This window comes from Brassica rapa, unplaced genomic scaffold (genome assembly GCF_000309985.2).
Source record: "Brassica rapa cultivar Chiifu-401-42 unplaced genomic scaffold, CAAS_Brap_v3.01 Scaffold0659, whole genome shotgun sequence".
In the NCBI taxonomy this organism is placed as follows: Eukaryota; Viridiplantae; Streptophyta; class Magnoliopsida; order Brassicales; family Brassicaceae; genus Brassica; species Brassica rapa.
Window position 1 is genome coordinate 25001 of NW_022610599.1, and position 20308 is coordinate 45308.

Genomic DNA, 20308 nt, shown 5'->3' on the forward strand with positions numbered 1-20308 from the left:
AGGCCCAAGGCCTTACCCAATCCCTCTGGACTTAGCCCATGGCCTTGTCCCAAGCCCCAATGGTCCATGGCCTCATTGCCGGACCCCCATGGCCCACCACCGGTCCGGACCTGGACCATCGGACCGATAGCCGAACAGTCTCTGTCCCGCTGAGATGAGCTGACTCCCAGCTGCCTCAGCTGAGTGAGCTAGTAGTTCATCTAGTGGAGCTGACTTAGTAGTGGCCGAGCTGGAGTGAGCTTAACCTAACTCCGTTGAGCTGGTCGAGCTACCTGTTCCATCCATCCAGCTACCATCTTACTCGTCCTAGCTGACTCTCGACTTGTGTAAGGTTAAGTCTAAGTTTCCTTACGTCCTTAACCTTCTTATCTGGCCATGGAACGCTTGTCTTGATGTCCTAAGAATGACTAGTACGTTTCCTCGAACCATGGCCGTCCCAATGATCCTATTCAGGATCCGGGATGTTACAAGTCTCCCCCACTAGCAATGGATTCATCCTCGAATCCGAGTAATGTGTTTCATCCAACACAAACTGGTCAAACCATTTCGGAAACTCGGCCTTCATCCTGGCCTTCGTCTCCCAAGTGGTCTCTTCTCGACCATTACAATCCCAAATGACCTTGACCATCTGGATTGTTTTCTTTCTCATTGCTTTTTCCATCCTATCTACGATCCGAACCGGCCTTGTTTCCAAAGTTAGATTCATACCTAGATCAGATGGTATTTCTGGTATTAAAACGTCCTGATCCGTCAAGCACTTTCGGAGTTGGGAGACATGGAATACGTTATGGAAGGCTTCCATCTCGGATGGTAAGTCCAACTTATATGCCACACTACCCACTCGTTCTATGACTCTGAACGGACCTAGGTATCTTGGATCTAATTTCCTTCTACCAGAAATTCGCACTCTACCTTTAATGGTAATCATTTTGAGATAGACCATATCACCCACTGCAAACTCCACTTCTTTCCTTCGTTTTTCAGCGTAATGTTTTTGTCTGTCCTGTGCGGCCCTCATCTTATCCCACACAGACTTGATCTTCTCCATGGTTTCCTCCACGATCTCGGGCCTATCATGCTGTGCTCCCCCACTTGGGTCCAGGATAACGGTGTCCTGCATGGTCGTCCATACAAAGCTTCTTATGGCGACATGCCTATACTTGAGTGGAAACTGTTATTGTAGGCGAACTCCACTAACGGCAAATGTCGTTCCCAGGAATTGCCCCAATCGAGGACACATGCTCGAAGCATATCCTCCAGCGTCCATATAGTTCTTTCCGACTGCCCATCCATTTTGGGATGCTAAGCCGTACTCATGTTCACTCTCGTTCCTAAAGCTTTCTGGAAAGCTTGCCAGAAGTGAGAAGTGAACCTCGAATCTCTATCCGAAACTATACTTGAGGGTACTCCGTGTAACCTCACAATCTCGTCAATGTACTTACTCACAATCTGGTCAATGTCTTTTTGATGGCCAGGAAGTGGGCAGACTTGGTCAGTCGATCCACTATTACCCAGACAGCATCATTCCTATTCCTGGTCGTTCGAAAAACATGTCACAAAGTCCATCGTGATGTGATCCCACTTCCATTCCAGAATAGGTAGGCTCTGAAGTAGTCCACTCGGAAGTTGTTTTTCGGCCTTGACGAGTTGACAAGTAGGACACTAGGCCACCCATTCGGCCACATCGACCTTCATCCGTATCCAATGATAGTACTGCCTGAGATTATGATACATCTTGGTCACTCCAGGATGGATCGAGAATCTAGACTTGTGAGCTTCTCTAAGGATCTCATCCTTTAAACTCCTATCATTGGGTACGCTGATCCGACCATGAACTAAGATTGTACCGTCCTTGGCGATTTGATACTCAGTCAGGTCGTTCTGAGCAACCGTCTTCAGGTTCTCGTCCTGATCTTGGGCCGCTCGGATCCGGGTAAGCAGGTTGGCCTTATTCACCGCCTCTAAACCCCGTGGTCTGTCTGTCCCGTTCAAAGCATTTAAACGGACGAAACGTCCCGCCTCATCCGGCTCGTCCGTTCCGCTACCGGCCGCAACATCTTCTCTCTTCCGGCTCAAGGCGTCGGCCACAAGGTTAGCCTTGCCCTGATAGTAAGTGATGTCTAGGTCGTAGTCGGCCACGAACTCCATCCACCTCCTCTGCCTTAAGTTCAACTCAGGCTGGGTGAATATATACTTCAGACTTTTATGGTCCGTAAGTATCTGGACTTTGGCCCCATATAAATATGATCGCCAAATCTTTAAGGCGAATACTACCGCAGCCATTTCAAGATCATGGGTGGAGTAGTTTCCCTCATGTTTCTTCAGCTGCCTTGACGCGTAAGCAATGACCTTCCCCTGTTGAGTGAACATGCAACCGAGTCCAGTGATGGACGCATCCGTGTAGACCACATAAGGTTGGTCTGCCTCCGGAAGAACCAGGATGGGTGCGCTAGTCAGCATAGCCTTAAGTGCGGAGAAACATCTCGTACACTCTTTGGACCATGTGAACTTAACGTCCTTCCCAGTCAACTGTGTCATCGGCTGAGCCAAGCTTGTGAATCCCTTCACAAACTTTTTATAGTAACCTGCCAGCCCTAGGAAGCTTCAAACATCCATGGCACTGCGTGGTCGGGGACAATCCTTGATTGCCCTGATCTTCTCTGGATCCACTGAGACGCCCTGGTCAGAAACAATATGTCCGAGGAACCCAATACTCTTTTGCCAAAAACTGCACTTGCTGAGTTTAGCAAAGAGTTTGTGCTCTCGTAATCCTTCCAGCACGGCTCTCAAATGTTTTCGATGAGATTCCTCGTCCTTGGAATAGATCGGGATATCATCACTGAAGATGATCACCGATTCATCCAAGCAGTCCTGGAACACGCTATTCATCATTTTCATGAATGCAGCAGGTTCATTGGTCAGACCAAACGGCATCACTACGAACTCGTAATGGCCGTACCTGGTCCTAAATGTTATCTTCCTAATGACGTTTGGCTCTATAGGAATCTGATGATATCCCGAGGCCAAATCAATTTTAGAAAACCACTTAGCTCCTTTCAGCTGATCCAACAGCTCGTCTATCCTGGGTAACGGGTACTTGTTCTTCACAGTTACCCTGTTCAACCCTCGATAGTCGATGACCAGAAGCATGCTACCATCCTTCTTTTTCACAAAGAGGAGTGGTGCACCCCAAGGGGAGCTACTTGGCCGTATGAACCCCTTGTCAAGCAATTCTTCCAATTGCTTCTTTAGCTCGGCCATCTCGGCCGGAGCCATTCGATACGGACTGTTGGACAGCGGAGCTGTCCCTGGTTCCAGTTCAATCAGAAAGGGATCGGACCTATCAGGGGGGACACCATGTAGCGCCTGAAACACAACCTGGAACTCGGACACCAACGAATCCTCGCGTGGGTCTAACAGAAAACCAGAACTTTCAGGCTCTGTAGTTGTAATTGTAGCCAAGAATGACTGACAACCCTGTTCCAGCATCCGAATCGCTCGAACTTCTGAAACCACTATTTTCTCTTGAGCCTGACACAGACCTTGGTACTCTACCGGGTGAAGTCCTTTCTCCAATTGCACACGACCCTTATGGCAATCGAGAGTGGCTCGGTACTTTCCCAACCAATCCATACCTAAGATCACTTCTTGATTCTTTAGGTGGACACAGACCAGATTCACAGGGAAGACCTTTCCATGGATCTGTACTGGGATATTCGACATGAGACCTAGTGAGTTCATGGCTTGCCCACCGGCCGCCCTCACTATCCCAAAATTATCACCAGCATCCAGATAGAACAGACCCTTTCCGACCAGTCCCGAACTCACAAAACTATGTGTAGCCCCTGTGTCGAAAAGCACATGGGTTTTTACCCCACCGACCATGAGGGTTCCTATCAGAGACCCTCATCAGAATCCCCTAGACCATTCTAGGTTCCAGACCAAGCATTACTACTTGAATGTAAAAAGATAAATTTAGAAATTACCAGAGATCGACTCAAAAGATCTGGAAGCTCCGTCGTCTCGTGACAGTTCATACACCCTCGGTGTTGTGGTTGGTTTGCCTTGGGACGCCTTGCCTGTGTCTCCACGGCCCTTTCCCTGACTTCCTTTCAGCTTGGGACACTCCGATTGAAAATGTCCTTGCTGGCCACAATGGAAACAAGTCATCGTGCCGCTTCTACCAGATGGGTTCGGTCGAGGACAGTTTTGAACTCCATTGTCCATGCTGCCACAACGAACACAAGCCCCCTTGGCCTTGCAGCACTCACCAGGATGGTTTCGTCCACATTTGGAACACGCAGGTCGGCCACCAGAGGTCTTCCCTCCGTCCACCTGGTCCCATTTTCTCTTTTTATCATTTGTCTTGTCCAATGGGCCAGACTATGGCTTAGCCTTAAGCTTAGATTCTTCAGCCAAGTTAGACTCTAACAAAGCCACCCGTTCCACCATTTCTCCGACGGTGTTGAAAGTGCGGATCGAGCAGTGGTTCTTCAGTTCTGGCCTTAGGCGTCGGATGAACCTACGGACCTGGACTGACTCGTCCTCCAGCTCTCTTCAAACGAACCATCTGAGTCGGTTGAACTCCTCTTCGTACTCCCGTACGGTCCTGCAGCCTTGGACCAAATCTAGAAACTTAGCTTCCAGACGATCCCAAGCATCAGCAGGAAAGTATTTGCGGTTGAATTCAACTTCAAAGTCCGCAAAACTTGTGAGACTTCCATTGGTGCGCTTGTCCACTGCAAGCCACCATTTATGCGCGTCCCTTTCCAGGAAATGAACCGAAATGTCTCGCCTGTAATCCTCTGGACAGCGAGTTGATTGAAAGTTTCGGACCAGCCTACTCCTCCACTCATCTGCCACAACAGGGTCGGTGCTACCTGAAAATTGCTTCATACCCAATCTGGATAGATGTTGAAGCAAACTCAGATAGTCAACCTTCTTTTCTGACCTTTCTGGTGGATCGATCTCGATCACCTCAACCGCGCCCCCAGCTGGACCCGTAGCAATAGGTGTATTCGTAGCTACAGGTGTAGCTTGACCAACTGATGAATTCACTAGTGGAGTGAACAGCTGAGTCATAGCCGCCACTTGGTTACCCATTACTTTCGTAGCCTCTAACAAGTACTCTCGGGACAGTGCTGTGGGCACGTTGGTGGTTCCCTCGGCCCTTTGCTCACGCTGGTCACCATCACGGTTAGCGTTCGAGGATTCTACTTCCTCATCACTTTCCTTATGTTGCTGACCTTCTGGTTGCGTTCTCGTAAGATTGGCCTGATCAGTAGGCAACACATCTCCGGTGTTAGTCGCGGCCGGATCGGTTGGTAACCCAGACAGATTAGTTCCGTCCGCGGCCGCTTGACTAGACTGACCAGCTGTCCTCTTACTCTTTCGGGTCTTTCCCAATTTGCTTCTCCCAGCCTAAGGATTCAAACATTGTTCGTACAACATATATATAACATAACCGAGACAATTAATCCCTAGACCTAACCATCAAACCTCACCGTGAGACTGAATCAGCTGGCTGCATGTGTGTGGACTACATACCCAACTATCCTAGAATCAAGCATGCTCTGATACCAACTTGTAACGCCCGAATCTGGCCTCTCGATGAAATGGCACCCGTTTGCTACTTAATCAATTTCTTTGCTTGTTTGATTCATTTTAAGTCTTTCCTTTACTAAGTCATTTTCGAATCTGAGGTTCTAAAACAATTGAACAGATAGCACAGCGGAATATAAATGTGTATAAAATGTATTACTTAGAAACATGAGATCCAATACACAACTTCTTAATTGTTTCATAGACAATCACTAGTTCATCCCTAGCATCATCTAACCACACGTTACACAGCCTCTCACTGACCGAGCCTTCACGGCTCCTTGGCTTGACCAGAACCATCCTTAGTTCCTGAAACCACAACCAGATAAGCATTAATCATAACCGAGAATAGAACTGGTCGATTCTACAATGCTTGGCTTGGTTCCTAGAACACAGATAAACCTCGGACAATATACTTATAAAAAGATATGAACCTGCCTACCAAATCCTAAGTCATTCAACCAACCACCCCTTGACTTAGAATCAGATAGACAGTGCAGAATAGATAAACAGAACACACGAATAGTCCAGATCGTCCCGAAGACCAATCCATCCATCCGGATAGAATCTAGGTGCGACTGGCCTAGTTAAAGTCCGGCTCAATGGCCCAACAGACTTCCTTACCTCATCCGGCCTTGGGCCTGGATCCAACAGCCGAGTAAGCCTCACGCCCAATCCGGTTAACCAAACGGCCAATAGGACCTTGCGACTCTTACCCTGGCTTAGACGAACCATGTACTTGTCCCAACGGACAAGACATGGTCTGATCCCTTAAGGAACGGACACGACCTGTCTCAACAGACACCGTTTGGAACATGTACCCCTTCGGTCCTTGGTACCTCTTGGTCCTCGTACCTCTTGGTCCTCGTACCTTTTGATGTTCGTAACCCTTGGTTACTTACATCCTTTGGCAACTCACAACCTTTTGAACTCGTGACCTTTGGTAACTCACAACCCTTGGTAACTCGTGACCTTTGGCCACTCGTGCCTCTTGGGACATGACCAACCGTTAAGCCCAACCGCCAAGTCTATGGTACGATTCGAACCGACTGTCTAACCGACCAGCGTCTAGGTTAGTGGTTTGGTTATGACCGGCCAAGTCTAGGGACGTGTCCCTTGGACTGAACAAACAATACGCTTCTTGTATAATCAGAAAGAAGAGAAAGGACCGGATAGAAACAAGAAGAGGAGGAGCGGTTAGGTCTAATGAACCGACCAGAGCCACGGTGCGATCACAAGGACCGTCCGTTTGGTTTGATGCGGCCATAGCCCACCACGTACCTTCTGAACCGTGCCAGGTTCTCCATGTTCTTCTCCTACTCTCGGTCTCCCATACTTGATCGGAGGTTGCTTCTCAAACGATCAGATCGCCGGAAACCTAACCACCACACAAACGGCCTTGCTTTGGCCGGAAACTCTCTCTCTCTTTCTTTCTCTCTATCTACGATTTCTCTGAGTATTTTTGCTCGGGATTGGATGAATGAAATCGACAGAGAGGACCCCATATTTATAGAAAACGAGGGGGTAAGTCTGGCCCCACGAACAGGCATGACTGGCTAGTGGATGGGCACAATCGGCCAAGGGTTACACCCTCTCGGCCGCATGTGTCCCTTCGCCAATACCGCATGGGTTTGGGTCAGACAAAGGCCCAAGGCCTTACCCAATCCCTCTGGACTTAGCCCATGGCCTTGTCCCAAGCCCCAACGGTCCATGGCCTCATGGCCGGACCCCCATGGCCCGCCACCAGCCCGGACCCGGACCATCGGACCGAAGCACAAACAGTCCGTCCAGCTGAGATGAGCTGACTCCCAGCTGCCTCAGCTGAGTGAGCTAGTAGTTCAGCTAGTGGAGCTGACTTAATAGTGGCCGAGCTGGAGTGAGCTTAAACTAACTCCGTTGAGCTGGTCGAGCTACCTGTTCCATCTGTCCAGCTACCATCTTACTCGTCCTAGCTGACTCTCGACTTGTGTAAGGTTAAGTCTAAGTTTCCTTATGTCCATAACCTTCTTATCTGGCCATGGAACGCTTGTCTTGATGTCCTAAGACTGACTAGTACGTTTCCTCGAACCATGGCCGTCCCAAAGATCCTATTAAGGATCCGGGATGTTACAGTCTTATTCTGTCTGAGACAAAGGACACACGTCCTAAACAAAGGGATGCCCCAATGGGAACCGAGGGTCCAAGCCGGAAAAAGGCTTGGTTGTGGTGGTTTAGTATCTCAGGCAAGGAGAACGGTTTAGGAGAGAGGAGGCCGTGTGGTTATGGATACCCAAGGCATAGAGAAAGGTCTGGAGAAGGACTCCAACCCCGTGGTTCAGTAGTCAGATAGGGTCAGTGGGGTAACCACCGACTCATCGGCTAAGACAATCGAACAGTCCGAACCGCTCTAGCCATGGGAGTTTGGGTTATGTTCTATTCATCTTATTCTTTTCATCTAATTCTTCTTCTACTCCTCCTGTACATTGGTGTGGCCTTGTTGATATGTTGGGATTGGTTATATCCGTGGTTCTGGTTGACTAATGCGGCTCCGATTGGATAGGCGCGCACATGATCTGACTGGCCTCAGGTGATCCGAATGGATAGGGGCGGTTCTGTTCTGTTCTGAACGGTTGCAACCCTTCCCTAAACTGTCACAATGGTTCATGACTTGTGTAGGTTAAGGCGTGGTCCTTTGGCCATAGGCCGGACACATGCACGGACTAGACAGTCCATACGGACGGTTAGGTCAAACGGTGGGAACATCTGAATGGGTGCGAGTTGCCAAGGGCCATGAGTTGCCAAGAGGCACGTGTGTCCAAAGGGTACTAGTTCCCAAAGGGTGTGAGTTCCAAACGGTGCCATTGGTTCAAGGCTTAGGCCGAACCAAGTGGACAGTCCGCGGCTGCATAGTCGAACAGACGGACGGTTAGTTTAACCGGAGTGTTGTGTAGCAAGGTCTGATCGGTTGCAAGGAAATCCAGTTTGGGTTGGATCAGGTAAGAAGGTCCGTGAGCCTTTGGGCCGGACTTATAACTGGCCGATCGCACCTAGATCTTAACCAGACGGTTAGACGGGAATATGGACGATCCGGCTATGGTTGGATGGTTCTAGCCGCAAAGGCTAAGTAGGATATCTTATAATCAACTTTGGGTTGGTGAGTAGGACAGGCACCATATACCTTATCTAGGGAGTAGACCCACATGATGGCAATGGAAGGCCGGTTATGTCAATACCTGACAAGTAGGCGATTGCTTTTGAAGTCTAGTGATCGGATCATGTTTCATGACGATGGTTTGATGGCCGAACACTAGTATGGATAGTCACGTTGCTGGAGTAAGAGTATTGATGTGATGCTTCTAGATATCAACCTTGGTGTTGATAGCTTCGAGATTGGCTAAGAGTCATGACGAAGTGTGTGGCTAGTACTATGTGTCGTAGACCATAGATACTGAGCCTAAGTGTGATTGTTCAAGGAAGGCTGTGTAAGATCTGATCATGGCTGAGTATGGACGACCTGACCTCTGAATGATGGTTGAAGGTGTCGGTCCTAACCTGATTAATGAATGCATCGGTTGGTATGAACAAATCATATCTGTTGTCTGGGTTAAGTCCCAAGGCCGATCAGGCCAGATGATGACTCATCAGTTCCAAGTCATGTGAGGAAGGTTGGTTGATTGACTTAGGATCTAATGAGCTTTGTCAGTCCAGAAGATGGACTTGGTACTATTGCCTATATGGTAAAAGGATTTCGGATTGTGCATGAGCCGAGAAAGGCCAGATGCAAACCCTTATCCTTTCAAAGACTTCTCAAAGGTTACTTATGTTTGTGGGGATGGTTGGTTGATTGACTAAGTACCTAGGGGAGTTGTTTGATGCAGGAGTCACGATAAGGACCTTCAGTAAGATCATTGAGTAATTGGGGTCCAGCTGTCAAGAAAGAGCAATTTGAGTCAATGGAGGACCGATGAGCTAATAAGCTCCAAAGATGTGGCAAAGGAATGATCTAGCATTTAATTATGTAGATCTAGATAGAATGGTTTAGGGGAATGGAACCTCAGAATCGTATGGCTTGGTTTGGGTTTAGGATTGACCTTTAAGCTAATTGGTAGTTGATTAAACTGACCAAGGCTAAGGTGATTCGACCAGACAAGTGTTAGATTGGTTTTAGACCAATGGTTAACTAGAGAATAATCCGCTGCGTATCTGTTGAATGGATCTAAGCTATTAATGACTAGGAAAGTCTTTAGCTAAGATATAAGTTAGCCGTCGCCTTTAGGCGATATTATAAATAAAAGGGCAAAAATTAAGAGGTTCGGCCAGGAAGTGGACCGAGTGACGTAAGACTTCGACCACGGCCTAGTCGGCTGGATCGGGGTGCTACAAGTTGGTATCGGCTCTAAGATGTTGGTTTCCAAACTACAATTATTTCTGAAAACTATGATGACTATGAAATCTTAGTTGGGGTGAGCCAAGAAAGAGTTGAGGTAGGCTAGGGTATCATGCTTGTGAATGTGGGAGTTCTAAGATGAACCGGCTTTGCTAAGATACATTTTCCAACGGCAAGATCCTAAAAACAGAAAGGTTGGTCGATCTAGTTATTTAGAAGTAATAGACGGGTTGGAAGGGATGGAAGAAATGCAAAACTTGTTTATGGATTACCTGGACAAGGGAAGTAACATGAACCAGAGAGTGGCACAGGTTGAAATAAACGTGCAGCACTCTACTGAAGTTAAGTGGTATCCCTTGATGGCCGTTCATAATAAGTAAAGCATATGCAATGTTAAATCTGACTCAAAGGAGACACTACATGACCAGTACACGAGTGGACTTGTGATCAGATGTATCAGCTAGGACTCGGTATAAGTCAAGGTAGGTTTCCTTAGATCTAGTTGGATGGAATAAATCAGTTCCAATCGGAATCCATCCAAAGAAAGAATGAGGAAACTCAGGGTGTTCATTCCAATCATTGGAAGAACATGATGTTAAGTATCTTAGTATGATGGGGATTGAGGATATTATAATTGCTGTTGTGAATGGTGTGAACATTCGCAATAGTAAGACGATTTGGAGAATGGTATGGCACGTTTTCCAAATGTGTGATCAAACCAAAATCCTACTCATCTAGGTACCCACTGGAAGTGGAAGTATTGAAGTTATTGGCAATGCATTGAGGGATGTTATGGGACGTCCTTCATGGTATGGTCATGACCAAAGTATTTTCCATAAGACAATGGTATATGATTACAACAAGATGTTGTGAATCAGTCTCAGGTAGTTTATGTTCACGGTTGAGTGGCCTGGGAAACAAGGCAGTCCACTAAAGCTTGGTCGCTTAGGGATTTGCAGAAGTCTACCAGGACTCAACATAGATAAGCATTACACCTTAAGGATCCATATGGGATCGGATAGGGCTCGACCAGTATGGCGAGTGACCTAGCAGATGGACCAAGGTGGTATGCAATCGAGTCCAGAGATGGACCAGGGTTGGCTTACCTAAACGAGTTCATATCTGCTAGGGCCCTCAAGCAGAAATGCTTGGTCTGGAACCTAGAATTGTCTAGGGGATTCTGATGAGGGGTCTCTGATAGGAACCCTCATGGTCGGTGTGGTAAAAACCCATGTACTTTCCGACGCAAGGGCTACGCATAGGTTTTGTGAGTCCGGGACTGGTCGGAAAGGGTCTGTTATGTCTGTACGCTGGTGATAATTTTGGGATAGTGAGGGCAGCCGATGGGAAAGCCAGGAACTCACTAGGTCTCGTGTTGAATATCCCAGTGCAGATCCAGGGAAAAGTCTTCCCTGTGAATCTGGTCTGTGTCCACCTAATGAATCAAGAAGTGATCTTAGGTATGGACTGGTTGGGAAAGTATCAGGCCACTCACGATTGCCATAAGGGTCGTGTGCAATTGGAGTTGGGTTGTACCCGATACAGTACCAAGGTCTGTGTCCGGCTCATGAGAAGTAGTGGTTTCAGCAGTTCGAGCGATTTGGATGCTGGAACAGGGTTGTTAGCCTTTTTGGCTACAATTACAACTACAGAGCCTGACAGTTGCGGTTTTCTGTTAGACCCAGGCGGGGATTCGTTGGTGTCTGAGTTCCTAGATGTGTTCTGTTCGCTACAGAGTATCCCCTCTTATAGGTCGGATCAATTTATGATTGAACTGGAACCAATGACAGCACCGCTATCCTAGAGTCCGTTTCTTTGGCTCTGTGGTTCTAGTTGAGTAATGCGGTCGTGGTCCATAACTGACGAGTTAGGCGCGCACATGATCTGACTGGCCTCTGGTGATCCGATTGGATAGGGGCGGTCCCGTTCTGTTCTGAACGGTTACAACCCTTCCCTAAACAGTCACAATGGTTCATGACTTGTGTAGGTTAAGGCGTGGTCCTTTGGCCACAGGCCGGACACACGCACGGACTAGACAGTCCATACGGACGGTTAGGTCAAACGGTTGGAACATCTGAATGGGTGCGAGTTGCCAAGGGTCATGAGTTGCCAAGAGGCACGTGTGTCCAAAGGGTACTAGTTCCCAAAGGGTGTGAGTTCCAAACGGTGCCATTGGTTCAAGGCTTAGGCCGAACCAAGTGGACAGTCCGCGGCTGCATAGTTAAACAGATGGACGGTTAGTTTAACCGGAGTGTTGTGTTGCAAGGTCTGATCGGTTGCCAGGCAATCCGGTTTGGGCTTGGGCCTTACTCGGTGGTATAGATCCAGGCTTTGGGCTGGATCAGGTAAGAAGGTTTGTGAGCCTTTGGGCCGGACTTATAACTGGCCGATCGCACCTAGATCTTAACCAGACGGTTAGACGGGACTATGGTTGATCCGGCTATGGTTGGATGGTTCTAGCCGCAAAGGCTAAGTAGGATATCTTACAATCAACTTTTGCTTGGTGAGTAGGATAGTCGCCATATGCCTTATCTAGGGAGTAGACCCACATGATGGCAATGGAAGGCCGGTTATGTCAATACCTGACAAGTAGGCGGTGGCTTATGAAGTCTAGTGGTCGGATCATGTTTCATGACGATGGTTCGATGGCCGAACACTAGTATGGATAGTCACATTGCTGGAGTAAGACTATTGATGTGATGCTTCTAGATATCAACCTTGGTGTTGACAGCTTCGAGATTGGCTAAGAGCCATGACGAAGTGTGTGGCTAGTACTATGTGTCGTAGACCATAGATACTGAGCCTAAGTGTGATTGTTCAAGGAAGGCCGTGTAAGATCTGATCATGGTTGAGTATGGACGACCTGACCTGTGAATGATGGTTCAAGGTGTCGGTCCTAACTTGATTAATGAATGCATCGGTTGGTATGAACAAATCATATATGTTGTCTGGGTTAAGTCCCAAGGCCGATCAAGCCATATGATGACTCATCAGTTCCAAGTCATGTGAGGAAGGTTGGTTGATTGACTTAGCATTTAATGAGCTTTGTCAGTCCAGAAGATGGACTTGGTACAATCGCCTATAAGGCAAAAGGATTTTGGATTGTGCATGAGCCGAGAAAGACCAGATGCAAACCCTTATCCTTTAAAAGACATCTCAAAGGTTACTTATGTCTGTGGGGATGGTTGGTTGATTGACTAAGTACCTAGGGGAGTTGCTTGATGCAGAAGTCACGATAAGGACCTTAAGTAAGATCATTGAGTGATTGGGTCCAGCTGTAAAGAAAGAGCAATTTGAGTCAATGGAGAACCGATGAGCTAATAAGCTCTATAGATGTGACAAAGGTATGATCGAGCATTTAATTATGTAGAATTAGATAGAATGGTTTAGGGGAATGGAACCTCAGAATCGTATGGACTGGTTTGGGTTTAGGATTGACCTTTAAGCTAATTGGTAGTTGAGTAAACTGACCAAGGCTAAGGTGATTCGACCAGAAAAGTGTTAGATTGGTTTTAGACCAATGGTTAACTAGAGAATAATCCGCTGCATATCTGTTGAAAGGATCTAAGCTATTAATGACTAGGAAAGTCTTTAGCAAAGATATAAGTTAGCCGTCGCCTTTAGGTGATATTATAAATAAAGGGCAAAAATTAAGAGGTTCGGCCAGGAAGTAGACCGAGCGACGTAAGACTTCGATCATGGCCTAGTCGGCCGGATCGGGGTGTTGCAAGACCTGATGCGGTTATGAGTACGACCGGGCGTGAGCGGCACTCGGTCCTCCAAATTTTCAAGGGCCGCCGGGAATGCACCGGACACCACACGACGTGCGGTGCTCTTCCAGCCGCTGGACCCTACCTCCGGCTGAGCCGTTTCCAGGGTGGGCAAGCTGTTAAACAGAAAAGATAACTCTTTCCGGAATTCCCGCCGACGTCTCCGGACTTCCTAACATTGCCGTCAACTGCCACGTCCCGGTTCTGGAATTTTAACCGGATCCCCTTTCGAAATTCGCGCATAAGCGCTATCAGACGGGTTTCCCCCGACTCTTAGGATCGACTAACCCATGTGCAAGTGCCGTTCACATGGAACCTTTCCCCTCTTCGGCTTTCAAAGTTCTCATTTGAATATTTGCTACTACCACCAAGATCTTCACCGACGGCCGCTCCGCCCGGGCTCGCGCCCTAGGTTTTGCAGCGACCGCCGCGCCCTCCTACTCATTGAGGCCTGGCTCTTGCCCCGACGGCCGGGTATAGATCGCACGCTTCAGCACCATCCATTTTCGGGGCTAGTTGATTCGGCATGTGAGTTATTACACACTCCTTAGCAGATTTCGACTTCAATGACCACCGTCCTGCTGTCTTAATCGACCAACACCCATTGTGGGTTCTAGGTTAGCGTGCAGTTGGGCACCGTAACCCGGCTTCCGGTTCATCCCGCATCGCCAGTTCTGCTTACCAAAAATGGCCCACATGGAGCTCTCGATTCTGTGGGATGGCTCAACAAAGCAGGCACCCCGTCCTACCTATTTAAAGTTTGAGAATAGGTCGAGGACATTGCATCCCCGATGCCTCTAATCATTGGCTTTACTCGATAGAACTCGTTTCCGAGCTACAACTATTCTGAGGGAAACTTCAGAGGGAACCAGCTACTAGATGGCTCGATTAGTCTTTCGCCCCTATACCCAAGTCAGATGAACTATTTGCACGTCAGTATTGCTGCGGGCCTCCACCAGAGTTTCCTCTGACTTTGCCCCGCTCAGGCATAGTTCACCATCTTTCGGGTCGCGACAGGCATGCTCACACTCGAACCCTTCTCAGAAGATCTAGGTCGTACGGCTGTGTACCCGTGAGGGATCCAGCCAATCAGCTTCCTTGCGCCTTAAAGGTTTACTTACCCGTTGACTCGCACATATGTCAGACTCCTTGGTCCGTGTTTCAAGATGGGTCGAATGGGGAGCCCGCAGGCCGACGCCCTGAGCACGCAGATGCCAAGGCACGCCGTAAGGCGCGTGCTGCAGACCACGATAAAGGCAGCGACGTCTCCGCGGGCGTAACAAAAGCCCGGTCTTTGGTCACCACCTTAATCTGTGTCGGTCCACGGCCCGAATCGATCGGCGTACAGGATTGCTCCGTTCCGCATCCGACCAGGACGAATCGCCAGCCCCCATCCGCTTCCCTCCCGACAATTTCAAGCACTCTTTGACTCTCTTTTCAAAGTCCTTTTCTTCTTTACCTCGCGGTACTTGTTCGCAATCCGTCTCTCGCCCATATTTAGCCTTGGACGAAATTTACCGCCCGATTTGGGCTGCATTCCCAAACAACCCGACTCGTAGACAGCGCCTCGTGGTGCGACAGGGTCCGGGCACGACAGGGCTCTCACCCTCTCTGGCGCCCCTTTCCAGGGAACTTGGGCCCGGTCCATCACTGAGGACGCTTCTCCAGACTACAATTCAAACGTCAAAGACGTCCATTTTCAAGCTGGGCTCTTCCCGGTTCGCTCTCCGTTACTAAGGGAATCCTTGTTAGTTTCTTTTCCTCCGCTTATTGATATGCTTAAACTCAGCGGGTGATCCCGCCTGACTTGGGGTCGCGTTGAGGACTTTGGGTCATCAAGAGGTTTTGGACCGGAACGTCTGACTATATGATGAGAATTGAATTCACCATCGCATGTCAAGACGCTCCTGGCGTCCTTAGCTCGGATTTTGGCCAACCACGTGCGGTAACACACAGGAGATCAGCTTCCGTACCATATCCTCGAGAGGATGGGGGGACGACGATTTGTGACACCCAAGCAGACGTGCCCTCAGCCAGAAGGCTTGGGGCGCAACTTGCGTTTAAAGACTCGATGGTTGACGGGATTCTGCAATTCACACCAAGTATGGCATTTTGCTACGTTCTTCATCGATTCGAGAGCCGAGATATCCATTGCCGAGAGTCATTTTATACTTTACATTGCAGCACTGCTTCCAAACAAACAGCATCTCCGGGTTGGCGAAAGCAGGCTGTTTAGTTGCATTTTCCTTGACACTTTTCGTGTCGGGGTTTAGTGATATCCGGAAGCTATGCGTACGATCCAAATACTTCGAATTTGAATCTAAATTTTTGCATGCTTAATAAGAATGGTTAAAGCTAAATTTTCATGATTTTCTGGTAAATTTTCATGATTTTCTTTTGCTTCTTACCATGTCTTTAGCATGCTACGAAGTTCGGAGTTTCGTGGTCTAAACGAATATCTACAACAACTTTTGATCAACACTTGACATCCTAAACTCTTTGTTGACATATTTTTGATGTTTCCTTTCAGAAAACTTTCTTCAAAAATATTAATTTTTTAATTTTTGGCTATTGGGTGATTTTGGTTGTCCGTGGGTGATTTTGGCCCACGTGGGCTGTCTGTTCAGTACACACAGGACGTCCTTGTGTGTCCGTCAGCACATACAGGACGTTCATGGCTGTCCGTGTGTGTCCATCAGTACACATATCAGCACGCTGGTCCTAGGACTCAGCACGCTGGCCCTTCCCATGGACTGTTTGGGTGATTTTGGCCCACGTGGGCTGTCTGTTCAGTACACACAGGACGTCCGTGGGTGTCCACCAGCACAGACAGGACGTCTGTAGCTGTTTGTGGCTGTCCGTCAGCACACACAGGACGTCTGTGGCTGTCCGTGTGTGTCCGTCAGCACACACAAGACGTCCGCGGCTGTCCATCAGTACACATATCAGCACGCTGATCCTTCCCGTGGACTGTTCGGGTGATTTTGGCCCACGTGGGCTGTCTGTTCAGTACACACAGGACGTCCGTGGGTGTCCGTCAGCACACATAGGACGTCCGTGTGTGTCCGTCAACACACACAGGATGTCCGTGGCTGTCCGTGTTTGTCCGTCAGCACACACAGGACGTCTGTGGCTGTCCATCAGTACACATATCAGCACGTTGGTCCTTCGACTCAGCACGCCAACCCTTCCCGTGGACTGTTCGGGTGATTTTGGCCCACGTGGGCTGTCTGTTCAGTACACACAGGACGTCCGTAGGTGTCCGCCAGCACACACAGGACGTCCGTGGCTGTCCGTGTGTGTCTGTGTCTGTCCGTGTGTGTCTGTGTCTGTCCATGTGTGTCCATCTGTGTCCGTCAGCACACACAGGACTTCTGTGGCTGTCCATCAGTACACATATCAGCACGTTGGTCCCTGGACTCACCACGCTGGCCCTTCCCGTGGACTGTTTGGGTAATTTTGGCCCACGTGGGCTGTCTGTTCTGAACACACAGGACGTCTGTGGGTGTCCGCCAGCACACACAGGATGTTCGTGGCTGTCCGTCAGCACACATAGGACGTCTATGGCTGTCTGTGTGTGTCCGTGTGTGTCTGTGGGTGTTCGCCAACACACACAAGACATCTATGGCTGTCCATGGCTGCCGTTAGCACACACACGACGTCCGTGTGTGTCCGTCAGCACACACAGGACGTCCGTGTGTGTCTGTGTGTGTCCGTCAGCGCACACAGGACGTCCGTGGCTGTCCATCAGTACACATATCAGCACGCTGGTCCTTGGACTCAGCACGCTGGTCCTTCCCGTGGACTGTTTGGGTGATTTTGGCCCACGTGGGCTGTCTGTTCAGTACACACAGGACGTCCGTGGGTGTCCGCCAGCACACACACAAGACGTCTGTGGCTGTCTGTGGCTGTCCGTCAGCACACACAGGACGTATGTGGCTGTTCGTGTGTGTCCTTGTGTGTCCGTGTGTGTCCGTCAGCACACACAGGACGTCTGTGGCTGTCCATCAGTACACATATCAGCACGCTGGTCCTTGGACTCAGCACGCTGGCCCTTACCATGGAATGTTCGGGTGATTATGGACCATGTGGGCTGTCTGTTCAGTACACACAGGACGTCCGTGGGTGTCCGACAGCACAGCCAGGACATCCTTGTGTGTCCGTCAGCACACACAGGACGTCTCTGGCTATCCGTGTGTGTCCGTCAGCACACACAGGACGTCCGTGGCTGTCCATGAGTACACATATCAGCACGTTGGTCCTTGGACTCAGCACGCTGACCCTTCCCGTGGACTGTTCAGGTGATTTTGGCTCACGTGGTTTGTTTGTTCAGTACACACAGGACGTCCGTGGGTGTCCGCTGATAGACCATATATTTTACCCATTTTTAATCATGGTCTATACGTGTTTTAAAGTGTTCTAAAATACAATTATTATCTTTTGGAGTCTATTTAGAGTATTTACAGGTTCAGGGACTTTTAGGAGAAATATAGTGATTTTGGAGTCTTTTGGAGCCTTTGGAGGTGCAGAGTTGCACAGATGCATCAGATATTTAGCTATGGATGGAGACCTTCCGACCGTTAGATTGAGCCCATATGTTGACACAAGATAGATCTTTGAGTTAGGTTTCTAATGCCACCGGTCTCAGGTCAATCAGCATCCTATAGCAGAAGTTATGCCCGTTTTACTTAAGAGTGGTAAGTCTGCCTCGCGAGAGGAAGGTGCCGAGAAGAGAAAGCCACGTCGATCGATGCAGCACTCTGCACGTCGATTGATGGAGATCCCAGATCGTGGGCCTTGTATATTTTATGATTGCGTGAAGCCCAGAAGTAATCACAAATTACCAGAATGCCTTTGGACGACCAGAAACCATATTTATTTTATTTCTAAGCCGTTGTTGACGGCTACGCTTTTTTTTACACGCTTTCTGTTTCATTGTTTTTCTTAGAGGAGAGAAGGGAGAAACTCCTATCAGACTCCTCCTGGAACTCCTTTGGTTTTATTTTGTCTAATTTATTTCAGTTTTTCTATATATTCATCTATGATTTCTGTTTTCATGTCTGAGTAGATCCACCTGTTAGATCCAGAGTTCAGATATGTTTGTGGGATTAGCCCCAAACTATAGATCTGCCTTGTTGTGATATTCATGATAGATCTATACTTATTGCTTGTTCTAGAGTAATTAACTAGAATATTGATCATAGGATTGCATACACAAGCATCCTTGTTATCCCATCATGACATCTATCTATCAGATTAGGATTGCTAGAGAAGGCTAACCGCCAATTTAGCATCCTAATAGGGCAAATCATCTCACGCATAGGCCTGGCTAGAACCCGTCGATCTATGTCCTCAACTGACTATCGGTCGACATAGGTAAAGGTGTATCGGTCGATGTCCCAATAGGACCATCGGTCGACACTCTTTCGTGATCAAGATACTAACCGTTGAGACACAAGATCTAGCGAGTTAACCAGTGAAGCATGCAGCAGCTTATCACTGAGTTAAGCGGTTGAGCTCTAACATATCATGCATGCAACAAATAGGTACCTATAGGAATTATAATTTTCAACACCTGAATAGAAACCCTAGATCTGGCAACCATCCTTCCATCAAACAACTCCTTGCCAAGCGGAACAATTGACTTGTTCAACTTGTTGACTGCTTTGTTTATTTAATTGCTATTTTACTGCTTTATAATCTATTAGCCTAGTTTATTTAAAATTGTTTAGATCTAATTGGTTCCCTAGCTCTTTGTGGATTCGATCCCTAAGTACTATAACTCGACCTCTTTAGGGTAATTTGAGTGATATCAAATTTGGCGCCGTTGCCAGGGAGCTTTGATCGCCATTAGATCTTGTTTAGTTAGATTTAGTCTAGGTTTTGTTACTGTTCGAAAAACTCATAAAATTTTTTCTTCTATTTCAGGTACATACATATCAGTACCAGAGCAATGAAGAGAGGATTTCTAGGTCCTTCAAGAAAGGAGCCTGCTGGTCTATGCACGATCCGTAAGTCTAAGAGGGAAGTATCGATCGACACCCTCCAAGCAGCATCGATCGACAGCATACACCATCAATCGATCGACACCATTCATCCGACGTCGATCGACAACCGACAAGCAACAGTGATCGATAGAGCCAACAAATCGTCAAACAACACTGTTCATCCAGGTACTATTCATCGAGGTACTGTTCATCCAGGTACTGTTCATCATAATACTATTCATCCTAGTACTGTTCATCGTGATACTATTCATCGTGACATTATTTACCTACCGTCGATCGAGACTATTCAAATTCTGTTGATCGACATTATTCATGTCTCGTCGATCGACACTGTTCTTCCTGCATCGATCGACACTATTCATATCCGTCGATCGACACTGTTCATCCCGTGTCGGTCGACACTATTCATCTTCCGTCGATCGACACTGTTCATATTATGTTGCTTGACACTGTTCACCCAAACACTGTTCATCGCGAAACTGTTCATCCCAACACTGTTCATGGAAGCACTATTCATCGCGGCACTTTTCCTCCAATGACAAACACCACTTATTAAGAGACAG

The 20308-nt window shown here is 48.1% G+C and overlaps 1 long non-coding RNA gene and 1 other non-coding gene across 2 annotated transcripts in view; both read right to left on the reverse strand.

The window, feature by feature from the left end:
• Positions 1–14154, reverse strand: part of LOC117130703 — a 17929-nt gene extending 3775 nt beyond the window's left edge. The window contains exon 1 of the long non-coding RNA XR_004453999.1: positions 13701–14154. This is a non-coding gene — a long non-coding RNA (uncharacterized LOC117130703). The remainder of the gene's footprint in view (positions 1–13700) is intronic.
• Positions 14155–15744: 1590 nt separating this feature from the next.
• LOC117130704 lies at positions 15745–15900 on the reverse strand. The gene has a single exon (XR_004454000.1). It is a non-coding gene; the product is annotated as a 5.8S ribosomal RNA (ribosomal RNA).
• Positions 15901–20308: the final 4408 nt, after the last annotated feature.